The following is a 15997-nucleotide window of genomic DNA, read 5'->3' as shown; positions in this document are numbered from 1 at the left end:
GATTCTGCTAGAATCGAAAGCTTAGGCCCCTTTTTGACTTTCTGAAAAATACTTAATAACAATAAATGAACCCTGTTTGCATCAACATATATATAGGATATCACAGATTATATGAATTGAAACGAATGTTTTAAGTCAAGGTCAAAGGTAATTTGAAGTCAATAAACTTTATTATCAGAGGCGGCGGAACGTGAGGCCCATGCAATGAAAGTGGAGAGGGACCTATTGTTTGGCAGACCAAAAAAATGCCCATCCAGTTTCTTTGTCCGAGCCTGATGTTCCGCCGCCTCTGTTTATTATCAAGTTTTTTTATTTCTTAAAAGAAAAAAATATTCGTCTTACAAGAAGGGTAAGTATTTTCAAAGTAATTGCTGCTGCTACATGTTTATTGGATTGTGTAGTCCAGGTGATCTGTCAGAATGTAACCATATCTCGCCCTCTTGATTGTAACATGTACCATCACATTACTCTGACTCTCACAAACACACTGCTGATGTCCACAATATGAATATGCTACACTAAAATTACAATTCCTGTTCACTCATGCATTAAATTTCAATTTCAATTTTCAATTCAATTTGCCAAAGAAACCAAAACTTATCTCATTCATTAATTTAGCATAACACCCTTAGTTTTGCAAGTTCCAAATGATTAACCACTAAAAAAAATGTAAGGCTAATTCCTGCCCAGCCTAGCCGAGTTGAGTCTCTCAGGAGGAGAGAAGTGGGGGGTAGATATTGAGGGAAGGGTTGCTAAATGTTCTGTTGACCTTTATCCCATCAACGTACTTAAACCTGCTCATGTCCTATCTTACCCCCTATTCTCCTGACTCTCATGAAAACATTGCTGAGATCCACATGATAAAGTCAAAATGCTTCACTAAAAATGGCAATTCATGATCAATCATGCATTAAATTTCAATTTGATAACGCATGAAATTTTCTCAAACAACAAACTGATCACAATTAATCATTAATTAACCACAAAAACCTCAAATTTGCAAGTTCCAAACCAAAAAAAACCTGAAAGAATTTGGAAGGCTAATTCCAGCCCAGCCTAATTTTCATACCTTTGTTTCAGTGGGCAGTGCTCGCTCAAGCATGACAAGTTTTCCAACTTTTTGGTGTCATTTGATAGTTGACTTTATTTGCTTTCTATATATATAAGTCTTTCCCCCCAAAGTGTTATAATTTGTATTTGGCAGCTATTTCAAAAGTGTATAGTTTTTGGGGGACGTTTTTGCTCACTCATGCGTGAATTAGAAATAAACTCAGTAATTTAAGATGAAAGAGGAGATTCTAAGCTTTAAAATGGTAGGTCATTTGTCTATTGTATTTGTGATTAAATTATGATAAATCATCGATAAATCTCGGTTTCGTTTTTTCTGGGACGCACTGTATAGTCTATCCTGCTTTCTCATAAGACAATCAATTCTTGAGAAAGATGGTAGTTCACCACACCAGTCAGTTAGTAACATTATATTAGGTCTGTATGTGTATCCATAAAATGTTACTTTATTACACAATTCTAGTACAGCATCAGGTTCACAGCTCAACAGCTGACATACTTCTGCCTCACTATCAAGATCACACACTTTAACAAATTCTGAACTGTGGATGCATACACATTCGCTGTTGATGTTTTCTTTCTTGAGCATTCTGAATGCTTGATCTTCCTGGTGTTTACGTGCAATTGTTCTGGCAATGTTCTTGTAGTTATTGCAAGTTTTTGCCCACCTTTTCAAAGGCTTGTGCTTTCCTTCTTGCCTCATACAAGCATACTGTGACAAAGGACCTAGCTCTCTCATTGCTCTGGGATAGTGGAGAAGATTGTGATGCTTGGGGAGGAGATGGTTATCAGGAAATAGTTGCAAATACAACTGATGATGCTCACTAATCCTTGACTGCAAGTGGTAGGTAACAGCAATGCTAATGTTTGGTGCTATGACCAGCTGGAAGATTTCCAGAAGAATTGTGAACAACCTCCAGTATTCACACCCTTCTTCAACTTTATCTCCCACAATCAGAGGTATGAATTCAACAAGACAGCTCATCTGTGATGCCTTTTGACCACTTGCTCCAAATGGGTTGTTAAGGTGACTTTGAAGGATGAGGCTGGGCTTGTTTGCGTGTTCTGTTACGCCGTAGCTGAATGACCGAATACGACTGTTTAGTTCATCAAGGCTAAATCTGCCCTGTTGTATGAGCTCAGACAGGACAAGTTTCATGTCAAAGGGAAGTAACCTATCTAGGAAATCGTGCATCAGGTCAGGAGCATAGTTTTGTGATACGTGGTAATAGCTCAGTGAACTGAGAGCACATGATCTCCGGAGTCCTGTTTGGGATACATCTTTTAAACTGATATCATAATCAACGTTTTCTTTAGTACGAAGTAACCTTTCATCAACAACTACCTGTTTTCTGCATATTGCCTTAAGTGCCTTGCAGAACCTGCAATAGTAGTTTGCACTAAAACTTCCAGCAAAGCCAAGTATGGTATTGAGAGCCAATTTATCACCGACTGCCTGGAGAAGTCTGAGACGAATGGTGCCGTTGAATCCATCTGGACTATCTATATGAAGACCTTCGGTAAAGAGAACTTCAAGATCATCAGAAATACGATGCAGAACAGCATTAACACCATATTTGGACACAAGAGAAGATTTTGCTAAAGCGACCAAATATACATTTTCAAGCTTAGCTTGATATTTCTTGGGCAAAGAAGCAACAGTTAAATAGACTCCAAGAAGTTTGTGTTTCCCTTTCTTTGAACCGAGGGGATTTGCTGTCTCGAAGTCATCATTATAGAGTAACAATTCAATATCCAAACAGTTTTGTTTCCCTTCAAAAGTCCTATAATATGATCTATCTCTATAAGTCTAAAGAACTTCTTTCTCACCAGCACTGTCTTTTTCTTGACTGATGACCGACATATAGCCTGGTTGTTCCAAGAACACTTTAAGACTGTCTCCTATTGGCACATACTGAAAAGTTTCATCAACTTGTTTTTGCTCAGTCCTTCCAGTACGCACATTCAAACATTCTCTGTATGCTTTGCCCAAAACAATTTCTTCTGGCTCAATAAGAACTTTACATTCGTGGGCATATTGGTTTTGCTTGTGTACAGTAGATAAACTGAAATAATCAAATGGATCTTTCACCATGTGGAGGACTGACAGTAGACTGTCAATTTTATCATCTGACGGTTTGATATCATGAGCTATGTCCTCAATGACGGGGGCTGACACTTGTAGAACTGCTTCATTTACATTCCTGAGCAGCTCCCGTGTGTCACAAATGATGCTTTGCACAGTAGATGATGGCAGGGAAGAGCTTTTAAGTTTTGCTACATATTCAGAAACAGAATGTTTGATATTTGCTGATATTTCCTCGTTGGGTTTTTCATTTGGCAGCACTTCTGACTGATCTGATACACTTTCATCATCAGAAACAGCATTTCCATGAGAATCTTCATCACTGACATTTTGTGCAATAGAATCATGATATTGTAAGTGCCGCTTGTAGCTATAACCATGATAAAACGTTTTAAAACATTCTTGCACATGACACCCAAGTTTTGTTCTGGTCTTCGTATTGATGTTATGGATCTTTAAATGGTTCCATAGATCCCCACTTTTTTCAAATGATTTCACACATTTGCAACACAAAAACATTTTCTTTCCAGGAATATCTTATGGCTGCTTACTAACCTTTCTCTTCCACTTATCAAAACGGTTAGTGAATTTAAGTCTTGGACCCAACTGCGGGATCACGTCCTTCACAAGACTTGCATCAAGCAGCTTGAATGCTGATGAGGCAATGCCACAATCTAAATGGAAAGAAAAAGATATGGTAAATTCCACTTTTTGAAAAAAATTATCAATTATCAATACAACGATGATTAACTAGGTGTGATTCAATCCATACAGAATACATGACAATCGCATTTTTACTTCAGTCATTTCTATATATATCTAAGTTAGATGTAGACCCCTCGGCTCTATACATCGTAGGATCTAGCTTTGTTCTTAATGATTTGAGTCAAATAAAAAACACCTGTAGGAAAAAAAAAATAATAAAGAGGATTTATCTTTGTTATATTTTGTTTGGTATAAACAATTCTCCTTATCTCATATCATTTCGGGCAAACTCAGAATTCGGAAATCTTCCGATTTCGGCAGTCCTTTAATTATCATACATACATGTAGGCCTAGACTCTAAGTTAGAGTCTAGTCAGTAGCCTAGAATCTAGATCAGATGGAGTAAATATATAAATGGTATACAATGTTGATTCAAGATCAAAGAAAAAGCTGTACTGCTGTAGACCCTAGACCTAGTTTTAACTTACACACAGCATGCACAGACCAAAATCAGGTACCAGCTAGGAGGCAGGACCGCACGCGACCACGGCCGGCTCAGCCCGGGGCTGCGCCACCCAGTACAACGGCTGTGCGTTCGAGCTGCAATACCCAGTGCCCGATCAGACAGTACCAAAAAAAAAATAATGTTGAAGAATTAGAAAGAAATATATACTCTGGTCTACTGGTAATGCATACTTACTTCTAAAATTGACGATTTGGTCGGTCAGCTCCCATTTCCTCAACAACGAAGCAACTTTGTCGTCCGCCATTTCACCGCTGTGTACTCAGGTTGGTGTACTAATACTAGATCTATATAGGGCATTTAGTATATACCGTATGCATGTATTATGCACACATGTTTTTTTTTCCTATGCGGCCGCGTGCTCTGCAGGTGCAGGGCTTTTCGTGGAGGCAGTGTAAATCTGGGAGTGCAATTTACTCAGAGTTAAGTAAAAATTTAATGCCACTGGAGCAAACTTTACTCATCAAGAATGAGCAAAACTAAAAATAGACAAAAATTGGAGCAAACTTTACTCAACAAGAATGAGCAAAATGATGGCATCCAGAGGAATAGGAATTTTGTTTAGATTAAAATATTATCTCTCCAAAAATTATTATTTATGCTTTATAATTCGTTCGTTTTATCCCACTTATCTTACTGCAACTTAGTATGGGGGTATAGTAGTAAGGTACAAATAGAAACGATTTTCCGTCTCCAAAAGAAAGCACTCCGCATATGTACTCATTCACATTTCATTGCACATACTGATCCAATATTTTACAACTTAAATACATTGAAAATTGAAGATATTAACATTTATCAAACGGCCATATTTATGTTTAAATTTTCATCCAATATTATCCCGATTCCATTTCGCAATTTTTTTTGTTTACAACAAAGACATTCACAAATATCCAACACGACATTCAACAGATCTTCACTTAACCAACCCAAGAATATTACTCGCTCATAAGACGATACGCCACCATGGCCCAGATATTTGGAATGCATTGCCACATGATATTAAACAATGTACATCTCTCTATTCGTTTAAAGCTTCGTTGAAAAAAAATCTTATTTCTAAGTATACCTAATTTGATTCACCTGCACTTACCCACATGCGCACACTTGCACTCCTTTTTACCATTTTTTCTACCAATATATATATCTTTTTTTAATCTTATATTTCGTGACGATCAATTTATCAAATATGATTTATGATGGTTTTCAAGTAGCCCCCTCTCCTGGCTGCTATTGCTTCAAGCACCTCTGTGCTTATAATAGCTGGCCCCTGTATTTTACCGAACTATATCACATGCTTAGGTATGATTTAATTATCAGTCTTTTCTGTATTATTTACAATGTATCTCTTTAATTGTCACATTTAAATTGTATTCATTCAATTATGTGAACATGTTAATTTATCATTGATTTATGAATAAAATGCAGAAACTCCTGCAAAAAAAAATAAATAACAACTTAAAAAGGAAAAAAAAAGAGTAAATAGTCAGAGTTTGCTCAATATAGGAGACTTGTACGTTGTAAAAAGTACGTTATTGCTCAATATTGAGCACTCTTGTGTTTACCTCGGCGATATTTTACCCCATGGATTTAGAGTGTATAAGATTATCGTCTGCATGAAGTCATTGAATGTTTTATAGTAGAGGAGTAGAGAATAGCCTTTTTGAAGTGATTTCTGAGTATGAAAAGCTGTATATTGAGGCGTTATTTTCTGCGAGAGATTAAAGAAGTAGAGAATAGCCTTTTTGAGGTGATTTCTGAGTATGGAAAGCTGTATAATAAGGCGTTATTTTCCGCGAGAGAGTATGGTTTATTTTTTTTTTTGAGTCGTTGCCTATCTTCTATTATCAGAATCGCACACAGATGCGGGTGTGTGCAAACTTGGGGCACCTTATATCTGTCAATGGTCCTAACTGTACTTAGAGGACTCTGTGATGGTATTTGTTATCACTTTTACATTGTATTTTCATTTACAGAGCCTAGACAAGTCTCTGTTGCCTGTAAAACTTTGTATAGAAAGATGGATTTCCCTAGAAAATCCGGTTACACTTTGTAGTTCCGAAGGTAGATAATTCCGAAACAATTAAATTGCCTATACCTCAATGTTCGTTAATCCGAACAATTGTGGCGTTATTCCGAAGGTTCGATAATCCGAAAACGAAATAAGGTTCGGTATTCCGAAGGTTGGTTAATCCGAAAACGAAATAAGGTTCGTTGTTCCGAAGGTTGGTTAATCGCAAAACGAAATAAGGTTCGTTGTTCCGAAGGTTCGATAATCCGAAAACGAAATAAAGTTTGTTAATCCGAAAACTAAATAATGTTCGTTGTTCCGAAGATTGGTTAATCCGAAAAAGAAATAAGATTTGTTATTCTAAAGGTTCGTTAATCCAAACACGAAATAAGGTTCATTATTCCGAAGGTTCGTTAATCTGAAAAAATGAAAACCGGGAAAGCAGAGGAAGGCCATGTGTGGTGGTGGGAGGGGGGGGGGGGAGAAACACTGTTGCTGTTCAATTGTTATGAAGATGGGAAGGCAAGGGCGGCCGATATATGTATATAGTTATATATATATATATATATATATATATATATATATATATATATATATATATATATGCAGCAATGGAGATACACACCTGAAAGTTGACCCTGAGTCAACCGACTTGAAGTCAATTTACTCAGAGTCATGTTCAGAACTTATACTTTTTTTTTAATCTCGGAGAGTGTACTACGGGCGGCAATGGAGTGCTTTCACGATGGGAAACACAGTTGGGGGTGTGATCGCTTATTAGAACAGCCACTACGTACATTCATAGACCTGCTGTGTGTTCTGCGGAGCGAGAGCTGATTTTGTGAAATAGTGTAGTCTTATTCCAGGAACGAATAAATAACTAAAAAAAAGAGTAAAATTTTGATTTATTTTGTAGTTGAATAATATGGTTCAAAGATTAATCACCAAAATATGTGTTCATTCAATTCAATTTGGATTACATCCAATTAAGTGTACTGAGGCCTAGATAAGTAGGGTTTCCAGGGCTGCAGTTGGGGGGGGGGGCAGTTGATATTTAAATTCACCCTAAAAATGAAAACCAATGTGGGTTGACTATCAGTCAGGACGTGCTATTGTTAATAACTTGAGGTTAGTATTACTGGTGTTTAGTTTACTTGAAGTTGTTCTGGTTCACTTGATGGTTTTCCATAGAAATAGATAACATAATCTTATCCCATATCCTGACCATGTCTTAATTTTTATTTATGGGGGGGGGGCAGTTGATATGTTAATTTTACATGAAACTAAAAATAAAACAGCAGTGATAATATTCATTCATATAATCGACTAAAAGTGATATGCTTGGTGACTTTAGGTCACTGTGAGATGCAGTGGCGTACCGTGGGTCACGGCATTGGGGGGGCACCAGCAAAAATTTTGAGTCACTTAAAGAGCGCGCGAAGTGCGCTCAGTTGCCAGGTATACTGACATAATAGAGACATTTTTAGGACAGTGTCATTAAACGGATATGTATCTCACTGATCACATAATGCGAGCGCGAAGCGCGAGCTGAATTTTTTTTGAAATTCAGACCTAAAAAGGACATTATAAGCAAATTCGTGTAATCATAATACATACCTGTCTCGCTAAACAAACCATGCGAGCGCGAAGCGCGAGCTGAAATATTTGTATATATTGACCCCAAACAGGGACATTTTAAGGACTATATTTTAGGAATCCATTAAGAGTATACATATCTCACCATAGTCATCTATTGTGAGTGCCAATCTCTTGCTGATTTTGTTAGAATAATATACATCTAAACACATGAAGCACTTTTTGTAATCATTGTAATCATGGTTAACATACGCAGATCACTAATCAAATATTGCGAGCGCGAAGCGCGAGCTGAAAATTTAGGAAATTCAGACCTGAAGAGGGACATTTTAAGGCTTGTTTGTAGGAATTCACGAAGATCATACGTATTTCACTAACAAAAATATGTGAGCGCGAAGCGCAAGCTTAAATTTTTGCATATCATTGACCCAAAACAGGGATATAAGGACTATTTTTTTAAGGAATCCATTAAGAGTACATATCTCACCATAGTCATCTAATGCGAGTGCCAAACGCATGCTGATCTTGTTAGAATTACATGTAAATGACACATGAAGCACTTTTTGTAGTCATTATCATATACGCATCTCACTAACCAAATGATGCGAGCGCGAAGCGCAAGCTGAAAATTGTTGATATTCAGATCAGAAAAAGGGACATTTTAACGACTGATTTTGGGAATTCATGAAGAACAGACATATCTCACCAATCCACGAATGCGAACGTAAGCACGGACAGGAAATGGTTTATATTAAGACCTTAAAATGGGGCAATCACTTTAAGTGGTCATGAAATAGAAGCATATGTCACTACATAAACAATAATAATTCGAAGTGCGAGGAAATATATTTGGTGTATATTGACTTGAAAACGGGAGGTTTTAGTACAACAGGATTATATATCTTGTTAAACATACAATGCGAGCACCAGGAACAATGAAGACATAGGCCCTGCGCAAATTATGTTTCATAAAGTTATAATTTTGTTTTAATGTAATATAACATAACATAATTATAACATAATATAACATTATAATTAACAATAATTTATTCTTTCCCCACTACGTTTCTTTCCCTTTCTCCCTCTTTTTCTCCTTTTACCCGTTTTTTTTTTTTTTTTTGGCCAGCCGATTGGGGGGGCACGTGCCCCCCCATGCCCCCCCGTAGTTACGCCACTGGTGAGATGTACTTATTTTCATGCTTTTAATGCTAACTTGATGGATTTTCATGTTTATATAACATTACCTCATCCCATACCCTGTCTATGACTTTTTTTTTCCAGCGGGGGGGGGGGGGGGGGGGGAATTGATATCATTGTTTTGCATAAAACTGTTAATAAAACAACCTCAGTCGTGTGATTATATTCCTTCATGTAACTGACTAAAAGTGATGACATTTTTTTTTATTAGATGACTTGAGGGTTTTGTGGGTAGTGTTAACTTTACTTGAAGTTTTGGGTCACTTTATGGTTTTCATGTGTGTACATTGTCTAGAGACATTTAATTAATCCCGGCATGTCCGACATCCACGTATCATACCTACTCATACTATATTTTCCCATTTATTTATTTATTTATATATTTTTTTTTATTTGGGGGGGGGGTGGTATTTAAAGACGCACATTCCTCGCCAGTAGTTCTGCAGCATGGAGACTTAACGCAGCAATGCCCACGCGATTTCGTGCGAATGGGACTGTGTGTTGTTATGACTCTCTTTGTGGATTTTCAGGACTAGATAACATTACCTTATATCCCTTAATATAATCGACTCAAAGTGATGATATATTTTACTTAGCTGACTTGAGGTCAATACTGGTAATATTCATCTTACCTGAAGTTGTTATGACTCTCTTTGTTGATTTTCAATAATAGATAACATTACGTTTTTCCCATATCCTGTCCATATCTTAATATAATATTATTATTATTTTTTTTTTTGGGGGGGGGGTGGAGCAGTTGGTATCTTACTTTAGCGTGAAACTGACCTAAAATATATAAAGTATCTAAAGTAAGATATCCCTCATAATATACTTCCTTGTGGGACACCACAATTAATGTCATGTTGGTCAGAGATGTGATTATTTAAATAAAGATATTGTTTTCTTTCTTTAAGGTAATTCCTGAACCACTCCAAGGCAATTCCACGTATTCCATAATGATAAAGTTTGTAAAGTAAAATGTCATGGTTAATAGTGTCGAATGCCTTGGAGAAGTCCAGGAATATACCAATTAGATGCGAATGATCATCCAAAGAATGGGCTACTTTATGCACAAAATTTAAAAGAGCGTGGATAGTGCTATGTTTTTGTCTAAAACCAAATTGAAAGTTAGTAAATATATCATTGACTTTAAGAAATTTAGTTGTTCTAATAAAAATTATTTTTTCTAAAATCTTAGAAAGAGAAGAGAGTAAAGATATAGGACGGTAATTACCAGCATCAAGCTCGTCTCCCTTTTTAAATAAGGGAATAACTTTCACAATTTTCATTTGCTTAGGAAAAATACCACTTAAAATAGATTTATTTAATATATGTGTCAAGGGCTCAACAATAGACGAAATGTTACCTTTTAATATAAAATTACTTATGTCATCATGACCAGCACTGTGTTTATTATTTAAGGAGGAAACAATATCGGTCACTTCATAAATAGTAGTCGGATAGAAGAAAATGGAATTGGCATTAGGTTGTCCCAAGAAATTAGAAAAATGCTTATTAGATTGTGGAATTTTTGGTGCCAGATTTTCCCCTATGGTAGAAAAGTATGAATTTAAAACATTGGCGATTTCTGTGGGATCTTCAATATTCCGATTATTAAATCTTATTTTAGTAATATTTGATTTCTTTTTTGAAATATTCGAGCTTGCTTAATAACTTTCCATGTGTTTTTCATGTCATGTTTATATTGTTCTAATTGAATTGAGTAATATTTCTTTTGTCTGCACGCAAGATTTTTATTAATGTATTTTTATAAGAAGCATACTTAATTTTTTAATGTTAATGTTTTTTTTTTTTATATAGTACAGTCGGTTTTTTTAATTAATTGAGCGCAAGAGGGAGTTAGAAATCCATGGAAGTCTGGGTGATGTTTTATAATTAACTCGATTATCATTCTTTTTAGGAATATGATCATCTAGATGTTTTTTAAATATACTTAAAAAATTGCCTAATGATAGATCGACATCGTCAGTGTTATAAACACTAGACCAATCAACTCTATCTAAACTGACACCAAGACTAGCTAAGTTTTCTGGGGTGGCCCTACGTCTTGCTGGTAAGGGATATACTTTATTTAAGGAACAATTAAGATTAAAAAATGACATAATTGGATAATGATCAGTAATATCAGAAAGGACTATTAAGGATTCTGGGGGTGGTAATGAGTTACACAGAATATTGTCAAGGAGAGTGGCTGAGTGATTGCTAACACGCGTAGGTTTATAAATTAATGGCAAGAACGAGGCTGAGTAAAGTGTTTCAAGAAAGTCATGTGAGAAATTGTTACTAGCATGTTTTAATAGATCGATATTAAAATCGCCCATTACAAATACATCTTTCTTAATAAAATTAACATTACTCAGAATAGATGTTATAAATTGAAAGAAATCATTATTATTTGAGTTTGGGGGTCTATAGATAATTCCAACTATTATATTTTTCCTATGAGGAATAGAAATTTCAACAAATAATGACTCAATAAATTCATTCATAAAATTAAGTTCGTTTAGGGCAGTGAATTCAAAATTATTGGAAAGATAAAGTGCTACGCCCCCACCCGACTTTTTTGATCTGTTATTAACAATAAAATCATATCCATTTAATGCATAAGGTAAATTTGTGTCAGTTGTAAGCCAAGTTTCGGTCAAGCCAATAACTGAAAAAGAATGTTAATTATGGTTGTCTAAAAGAATCTGAAGGTCTTCAAAGTGTTTACTTATGCTTCTGATATTCATATGCAGTAAGGAAAATGAGTTTTTAGAAAATGTTTTTGTTACTTCTTTTAATTGTAATTGGGTTATATATTTCGAGGAGGGAATTGGAAGTGAACATTGATTAGAATCATTGGCATAATTTAACTCCTCAGATGATAGAATAAAGTTATCTGCAAAATTATTATCATATGAGGCTGAAGAGGTATTACAGTCACTGGATTCTCTATCAGATGAATCATTATCATAAAATTTGAAAGATGAGTTATTTGTATCAGTCATTTAAAAATGTATCGAAACAGGAGAAGCATAAAACATAAACGATTTGTAAGGAAGATGGAATAATCCAACACTTCTTAAGCAGCATCTCAGCAAGCATCTGAAGAAAGGAAGAATGGAAATAGCCAGGCAAGAAGACAGATACAAACACAACACAAAACAAACATAAAATACTCTCATTTGGAAGAAAGTAACAAACGAAAACAGAAATAATATATCTCATCTTTGGAGATGTATCATGCGGTGCTCCAGCTTAAATATAAATGAACTGAATTACTCTTATATGGTAATAAAATAATAAGCAATTAGTATCTACTAAAAAGCGGAAAAGGGATCTGCATTTGTCAAAAAGAGAAACAATGAAAAATAAACAACAAATAAACAACAAAATGGGAAAGCAAGCATGTATATACAAATACGAATAATACAAGCGAATGCAGAACAGAAGCGAATATCTACAGTATATATAAAGATATAAAGGAAATGAAATTAGCATGCAATGGGGAAGGTATGCAAGAAAATATAAGCATAATATGCAGTACATGAATAGGGGATAAATATCATTAGAATAGATAACATTACCTTATATCCCTTAATATAATCGACTCAAAGTGATGATATATTTTACTTAGCTGACTTGAGGTCAATAATGGTGGTATTCATCTTACCTGAAGTTGTTATGACTCTCTTTTTGGATTTTCAGGAATAGATTACATTACGTTATTCCCATATCCTGTCCATATCTTAATATAATATATATATATATATATTTTTTTTTTTTTTTTTTTTTTTTTTTTTTTGGGGGGGGGGGAGCAGTTGGTATCTTACTTTAGCGTGAAACTGACCTAAAATATATGAAGTATATAAAGTAATATATCTCTCATAAAAATCGACTCAAAGTGATGATATGTTTTAGTTTGCTGACTTCAGGTCAATAATGGTGGTATTCATCTTACCTGAAGTTGTTATGACTCTCTTTGTGGATTTTTTTAGCGTTGCGGGGTGATATGTATCGAAATCTGACATAGTTACCATATAGATCTAGATCTAGTATTTTAATTATGTTGAAAAAAGTACAATTCAATGTCAATAGATCTACCAAGAATTGCCTCATCCGGCCTAGATCTACATTTTCAACTTGACAAATCAAATCAAATCAAATTAAACGACATTTTCATACATGCGCGCGCGCACACACACACACACACACATACACACACAAACCTTTTGAAGAAAATATGGGGGATGGGCGGGGGGGATGGGGGAACAGCAGCGCGCCCCACAAAGACACAAACCCTACCAGAAGTAGGCCTACGCCACTGTCAGTACACTTTATTGGATGTCAAAATTGACGAATCTTGGAAAATAAGCGTCGAACCATAATATCACACCACAGTTTGAACAACAAAAACAAAACCAAACAATTTTAGAGCATTGTTATAATTATTATTTTACTTATTTATTTATTCCTGGACTACACAATTACTCAAAATCGGCTCTCGCTCCGCAGAGTACGCAGTAGGTCTATGCACGTACGTATAGTGGCTGTTCTAATAAGCGACCACAACCCCACATTAATCGCTCTGCGTGGAACATTACAATGACAAATCTAGACTCATTATTTTGTTATTAAGGCATTATAATTAATACAGGAAACGCAAATAGAGATGAATAACCAAGCAATAACTCAAACCAGTTGAACAGTTATCAAGAAAACAGACAACATGTTAGAAAAATCAACTGAAAGAAACTGCAATCGTGATATAGCACTCCGTTGCCGCCCGCAGTACACTCTCTGTACATGACTCTGAGTAAATTGACTTCAAATCGGTTGACTCAGGGTCAACTTTCAGGTGTGTATCTCCATTGCTGCATATCTATATATATATATATATATATATATATATATATGTGGGGAGGGGGATGGGTAGGGGTAGCCTTGCATGTGTGTATGTGTGCGTATATAAATGGACGATATAAATCTCAATTGTTCCCCCCACCTTTGAATATAAATTTCAGCAATATCACTGAAAACCAATCGTTTCCAGGGCCCTGTCGAACGAGTTGCAAACGTTATTTTTGTTTAGATAAAGTAAATGTAATTATGAGAGCAAGATACATGAAAAGAGCTCGCTGAACCCCCCCCCCCCCTCCTCCATGTGAAAACCTAAAAAATTCAAACATAATATATACATGTAAGGTACATCAAATATCGTCGAAAAAATGTCGTACAATCGGAACAGTGCAAGTATTGGCGGCGGTTTTGTTGTATGTTGCGTAGCACTTGTCGGCAGTTGAGATGATGGGGGAGCAATTGTCATAGAACCGACTAGCGACCCTCGTCTTTGGTTATGACTAGCAGCCCTCTTTGTTGATTATGAATATACATAGGCCTGTAAGAACACTGACCTTAATTAAGAATGGCAAGCCTTATGATTATTACGACTTTGGTTAACGGATATGATGATCATCGATTATGAAGACATTTTTTTTCACATATCTTTTTTCAACGTAAAGTAAAATAGAGAGAGAGTGTGTGTGTGTGTGTGTGTGTGTGTGGGGGGGGGGGGTATGTGAGGGTTTGAGTGGATGTGTTTAAGAGAGAGAGATGGAGTTGGGCCAGATATGCAAAGAAAACGAGAGAAAGAGAAAGAGAGACATGTTAAAATATACTTACATTTACAGTTGTATCTTTGGAAAGTTTGTTTTTAGTAATTTCTTTTGACACGCTGGTCCATTTCTTACAACAGGAGCTTTCACTAGACGAATGGTTATTATAATCATCTGCAAGAACGGAAGTAAAAAATAATTTTGAAGATAATTATTTTTTAGCATGTGTTTTGTTAAATCTATGAGAATTGACTAACATTATTATAGACTGGTCTCAACTAGAGAATGTTCAGAGTAATAGTTATAGTAATAACAATAATGATAATACACTTAACAAAAATGGAGTGTTATTTAGCACATAAAAGCCTTGTATAGTGAATGCAATATGAGTGATGATTTAGTTATTCAATTTTGAACTAGAAAATCAGCCCTCAAAGTGCAGTCACTATATCGCATTAAGTGCTAAATTTGCACTTTATTTTTAGATTATAATGTTAATAAACATAATAACAATAGTAAGGAGGAGAAGGAGGAGGAGAAGAAGAAGGAGAAGAAGAAGGAGAAGAAGAAGAACAAGAAGAACAAGAACAAGAAGAGCAAGAAATAATGTTACTAGTAATAATAAATGCAATTTACAGGACGCCATATTAATGCCGTTAAAGATGCCACAGTTGTGGAAAAGGGGGGATGAGCGTAAGTAAAATAATAAACACACACATGAATATTTTACTCGAATCCTTTATGGAAGGTTTAAATATGAAGGTTTTTAGTTCAATGTTAAATGCTAACACATACTGGTTACCACAGATCTCGTGTGCGAGGGAATAGCAAGGTCCCTTGTTATTTTCTCTCATAAGAAAGTCAACGAAAGTCATCCCCACTTTGTTTTACATTATGGAATAGAATAAACAGTGTGTCCAACAAAAACATGCAATATCTTTATTATCTAATGTGATATCAAATAGTGATATCTCTACACCCGTTGAATTTTATTCTACTTTTGCATTTGTGTGAAATTTTATGTTGCATGGTGCAATAAACACAAATAATTGTTTTGAAAAAAGTCGTAAGGTACGAGTAAACATCATAAGTGCAAAATATCGTCGCCGAATCCACAAAGTGGCACACGCGACCGTTGATGCGCGTAATCACTATTCGAGATAAACGCGAATAAAATTTTTCACATTTTCAAC

The 15997-nt window shown here is 35.4% G+C and overlaps 1 pseudogene; it reads right to left on the bottom strand.

The window, feature by feature from the left end:
* Window positions 1-385: 385 nt before the first annotated feature.
* LOC129261236 (uncharacterized) lies at window positions 386-3673 on the bottom strand (annotated as a pseudogene).
* Window positions 3674-15997: the final 12324 nt, after the last annotated feature.

The sequence above is a fragment of the Lytechinus pictus genome, unplaced genomic scaffold (assembly GCF_037042905.1).
Source record: "Lytechinus pictus isolate F3 Inbred unplaced genomic scaffold, Lp3.0 scaffold_38, whole genome shotgun sequence".
Lineage (NCBI taxonomy): Eukaryota > Metazoa > Echinodermata > Echinoidea > Temnopleuroida > Toxopneustidae > Lytechinus > Lytechinus pictus.
This window is presented reverse-complemented; position numbering and strand designations above follow the sequence as displayed.